Raw genomic sequence first — 5,485 nt, 5'->3', positions numbered from 1 at the left:
TAACTCTGTGGATAGCTCCAGGCCCACCTCTAGCTGCTTTGAGAAATGAGCTGCAATGTAAATCCACAGGAAGTCCCAGACAGCTCCTGAGTGGCTCATGCCTGGGGCACATCCAAATATATTAAAAGCCTCTTAAAAATCAGCAAGAAAGCAAACAACCCAGTTTTAAAAATGGACAAATGACTAGAACGGACATTTCATCAAAGAAGATAAAGAGATGGCAAATAAGCACACGAAAGATGCTCAAAATCCTAGCCATCTGTGAAATGCAAATTAAAAACAAAGATACTACTACACACCTATTACAATAGATAATTAAAGAGTGACAGTGTCAAGCTCTGGCAAATAGGTCGAGACTGGAACTCAAGTTGCTGGTAGGAGTGCAAAATGCCACAGTTACTTTGGAAAATAGTTTGTCAGCTTCTTTTCAAGTTAGACCAGGGCCGCAGTGGCAGAGGAAGCGGCACCGGCGGCGGTAGCAGCAGCTACAAGCTCCCTGTGCCGGGGCGCTGCTGCACGCGCCCCAGGAGCGGTCCGCGCCGCTGCCCTTGGAGCTGCCTGACCCCGCCAGCGTGTCTGTCGGCCCCCAGCCCGGCAGCGCCCCCAGGAGTCCTCCTTGTCTTCGGCCTTTCACGCCACCCGCAGCCTCAGCCCCAGCCGTAGGCACAGCCACCGGCACAACCCCAGCCCCAGGTCCTGCGGCAGCTCCTCCAGACCCAGTCCCTGCGCCGACACCCTGGTGGTTGGGATGCTCTTCTCCAAAATCAACTTGCTTGCCCACCTGCGCGTCGCGCCCTGCCCCGATCTGCACGGCACCAAGCTGGCACCCGGCAAGGAGAAGGAGCCCCTGGAGTCGCAGTACCAGGTGGGTCCACTACTCAGGCATCTGTGTGGCCCGTGGCCAACAAGCACGTGGAAGGACCGGATCTCCGACTGCGGAGAGCTGCCTAATGGCACCTGAGTGTCTATGGAAGTGGTTCTGCTAAAGAAGGTGAGCTCGGGCTTACCCGGCGTCATTAGGCTCCTGGACTGGTTCAAGAGGCCCGACAGTTTCGTCCTGATCCTGGAGAGGCCCGAGCTGGCGCAAGACCTCTTCGACTTGATCACGGAAAGTGGGGCCCTGCAGGAGGAACTGGCCCGCAGCTCCTTCTGGCAGCTCCTGGAGGCACCGTGACATCAAGGACCAGAACACCATTATCCGCCTCAATCGCTGCGAGTTCAAGCTCATCGACTTCGGGTCAAGGACGCCGTCTACACGGACTTTAATGGGACCCGAGTGTACAGTCCTCCAGAGTGGATCCGCCGCCATGGCTACCATGGCAGGTCGGCGGCCGTCTGGTCTCTGGGGATCCTGCTGTAGGATATGGCCTATGGAGATATTCCCTTTGAGCATAATGAAGAGATCACTGGGGACAAGGTTTCTTCAGGCAGAGGCTCTCTTCAGGGTGACAGCATCTCATTAGATTCTGCTTGGCCCTGAGACCATCAGATCAGCCATCCTGCGAAGAAATCCAGAACCATCCGTGGATGCAAGATGTCCTCCTGCCCCAGGAAACTGCTGAGATCCATCTCCACAGCCTGTCACCAGGGCCCAGCAAATAGCTTTTGCGGAAGGTTTTCCCCTCTCTGTCAGATGCTCACGGGAGGGGAAATGTCTGTTCCCAGCGTCCCAAGTACCAGTGACACTTCTCTCCAAGCAGGACAGTGCTTGATACAGGAACAACATTTACAACTCATTCCAGACCCCAGGCCCTGGAGGCCGCCTCCCAAAGGGAGGAAGAGACTCCACTCCAGCCGCCCTAGGCCTCGACTCCTCCCACAGATGCTCTCCTTCTCGTGGAGTCCAGCATTGCTGGACTCTGCAAAATCTCCAGGGGTGGGGGGGTGGGCGTGTGTCAGAATCCTGCCATGGAACTGTTCCCTTCATCAAGAGTTCTGCTGAATGTGCGATGGGTCGGGTAGGGGGAAATCGGGTTGGGGTGGGATAGGACTAGCACCGTTTTAAGTCCCTGTCACCTCTTCCGACTCCTCTGAGTGCCTTCTGTGGGGACTCCGGCTATGCTGGGAAAAGTGCTTGAACTTGCATCTTTTACCTGTTGCTTCTCCAAAAATCTGCCTGGGTTTGGTTCCTTCTCTTTCTCCCCCACCCCTTCTCCCCGCCCTGTCCTTCACATGAAAGGTGCCATGGAAGAGGCTACAGGGCCAAATGCTGAGCCACCTGCCCTTTTTCCACCTCCTTTAGTAAAACTCCCAAGTGACCTGGTCTTCCTTTTTGGTTTTTACTTAACTGTTTCTAAGCCAAGACCTCACACACACACACACAAAATGCACAAACAATGCAAATCCAAAAAAAACCCCCCACAAAACTGTAAATGTGTGTACAGTTGTCATGGTAGTGTACAAAAGGATTGTAGTTGATCTAATTCTTTTTTAGTTTTGCCTTTAAGTTATTTTACCTGGTTTGTTTTGTTTTGTTTTGGCTTTTTTTGAAAGATGCGCATTTTAACCTGGAGGTCAACATTATGTATTTATGTATTTATTTATTTGGTTCCCTTCCTGCTTCAAGCTTTCATGGCTGCCACCATAGTTTTCTTTTCTTCTTTCCTCCTCTGACTTGGGGACCTTCTGGGGAGGGCTGCAGCACTTGCTCTGCTCCTTCATAGGGTGACAGGACTCAGGTGGGACAGCTGCTGCAGCTCCCTGACTGCTGCGGGCCCCCTGGCCTGGTTTCCCAAGTGGGTATGGGGTTCATGGGTGATGGGGGAGGGGCGTAGCTGACTTATGTATATAGGGTGCATATATGAAAAGCAGTTCTGGATGGTGTACATTCCGCATCCTCTCTGGGGCTGTGTTTTGAGCAGCATGTGGCCTTCTGGTTTTATCTGCGTGAAATACTGTACAGGGGAATAAAAGAGATTTTTTAAAAATATATGCTTGGTGTTTTTTGAATAAAAACCTTTTGTCTTAAAATAAATAAATAAAGTTAGACCATATGACTCAGCAATCCCACTCCTAGGTATTTACCCAAATGAAATGCAAGCTTCACTTCAGGGAAGTTCACACAAAAACCTTTACACAAATGTTTACAGCAGGTTTATTCATAATCACCCCAATCACTTCCTTTTGGGAAGCAACCCAAAAGTCACTCAACTGGGAGATGGATAAGCAAACTGTGGTACATTCCTGGAATACTATTCAGTAATGAAACAGAATGAACTATTGGCACTCAGGACATGGATGGATATCAAATGTATTACGCTAAGCAAAAGAAGACAGACTCAAAAGGCTACATACTGTAGGATTCCATTTATATGACATTTTGGAAAAGATAAAACTATGGAGGTGGGGAACAGATCTATCCTTGCCAACAGTTAAGAGTGGGGGTAAGGTCTGAGTATAAAGGGAATGTAGAACTAGGGTATTTTGGGGAAAAGGGCTGCTGACACTGTTCTTTCTCTTGATTGTTGTAAGAGTTTCCTATAGCTGCTATAACAAATTACAAAACATTTGTGGCTTAAGACAACACAAATTTACCATCTTACAGTAAAGATGGTAAACAGTCCTAAAATCAAGGTGTTGGCACGGCTGCATTCCTTCTGGGGGCTCCAGGAAAGAAACTTCCTTCTTGCCTTTACCAGCTTCCAGAGGCAGCCCACATTCCTTGGCTCAAGGCCCCTTCCTCAGTCTTCAAGGCCATCAGTGTAGCATCTTCTAATCTGTCAACTTCCCTTGTTATACCTTCACTGACTCTCCTGCTTTCCTCTTTTCCTTATAAGGACACTTGTGATTACAGTGGGCCCACCGGCACCTCCATCTTTCATGATGCTTAATTTAATCACACCTGCAAGTCCCTTTTGCCATGTGAGGGAATAAGTTCATGGGTTCTTGGGATAAAGTCATGAAAATCTTGGGGGGGGGCGTTATCTTGTCCACCACAGCCCATCCTCTGGCTCCCAAAGATTCACATCTGCCCCCCACGCAAAAGACATTCACCTCATCTCAACCTCCCCAAAGTCCCAACCTACTACTATTGTGGTATTGGTTATACAACTTTACATGTATATTTTCAAGTCATAAAGCTGCATACCAACAGTGAATTTTACTGTATTTAAATGTTAAAAGTGGGGGTAGGAAAAGAGGAAAGAGCAAAGGAGACTGAGAATTCCACCAGTGAGGTGGAAAGAAACCCCAAGACTGTGGTGACCTGCAGATCAATGAATGTTTAGAAGGAATCCCTTCAATGATAGATTACCCATAATTTATCAAATGTCAATAAACAGTCTGTCCAAATAAGATGGTTCTCCAAGAAATTTTTATGAAACACTTGGCCCACAGTATGGACTTCTGTGGAATTTTTGATGTAATCAATGAAACAGATTTGAAATATTGAAAATATTGAAATATTGAAAAAGAAAAAAAAGATTTTTGACCTGGAAGCCAAGTAAAGAAAGTATATCAAGGAGGGCATGATAAACTCTGAAGCTGCTGACATCTAGGAAAATAAGAGGTAAGAACCATCTCAGAGACACGGAGGCCTCTAGTCACCTTGACAACAGCAGTCTCTGTGGAGCAGGGGAAGCACAAGTGAGCTAGAAATGTGAGGTCAAGAGAGAATCAGAGAAGAGACAGTTAACACAGCCTGGAGTTACCCCAGTCGCCATCCTTGAAGTATTTTTTACTGGCCCCCCAGGAGATAAGGAGCTGGCAGGGGAATGCAAACCAACACACCACCTCCTCTGCTGAGAAGTCTTGCTGTGAAAACGTCAGCTCATCTTCACACTTGCTGACAGATGTTGATTTACATCATGGCTCAGGGCCTTAATCTCAGGACTGCACCAGCCCAGAGACCGTCCTCCGGGCAGGCTGGCCACACTCTGGAAGTGTTCTTCCACCTGTTTTACAATCTCCATGTTTCAAAAAGGCATTTCCTCTCCTTTTCTTTGGTCATTGTGAGTTTATGCCTTAAAGTTTTCTTTATTATCATTCTAGGGGTCTAAGGAGGAAAGAGTAGTAAGTCTGTATGTTCAATCCACCCACCCTCCTTTCTTGCAAACACCAGATTTTCTTTGTATATATGGCACATGTTATTACTTAAAAGGTGGTTTATTAAGTGGGCTGGGTTGTAACTTACATTTTAAAATTTAATATATGTTGAACATTTCTTTATTAATTAGAAAATAATACCTAGTCACTGTAAAAATCTTAATACAGAAATAGAATAAAGAGCCCCAAATCCCTTGTTCAGCCCTCACCTTTCAGTCTCCCACTCCAGAGTCACCTCTTTCTAGTGAGAGCTACTGGTTTATTACTCTTCAAATATACTGTGTCTGGTACAAATTGAAGGTTTGTGGCAACCGGGCCTTGAGTAACTCGTCACCATTTTTCCAACAGCATTTTCTCACTTCTTGTCTCTGTGTCACATTTGGGTAATTCTCACAATGTTACTCTTTCAAAAAGGTTACAGCTTGCTGAAGGCTCAGATGAT

General features: G+C 47.2%; 1 pseudogene; it reads left to right on the top strand.

Annotated features, from left to right (window-relative positions):
• Positions 1-560: 560 nt before the first annotated feature.
• On the top strand, positions 561-1,602 carry LOC103004396 (serine/threonine-protein kinase pim-1-like; annotated as a pseudogene).
• The last annotated feature ends 3,883 nt before the right edge of the window (positions 1,603-5,485 follow it).

This window comes from Balaenoptera acutorostrata, chromosome 5 (assembly GCF_949987535.1).
Source record: "Balaenoptera acutorostrata chromosome 5, mBalAcu1.1, whole genome shotgun sequence".
Taxonomy (NCBI): domain Eukaryota; kingdom Metazoa; phylum Chordata; class Mammalia; order Artiodactyla; family Balaenopteridae; genus Balaenoptera; species Balaenoptera acutorostrata.
The sequence above is the reverse complement of the archived record's forward strand: the minus strand, read 5'-3'. Positions and strand labels throughout refer to the sequence as shown.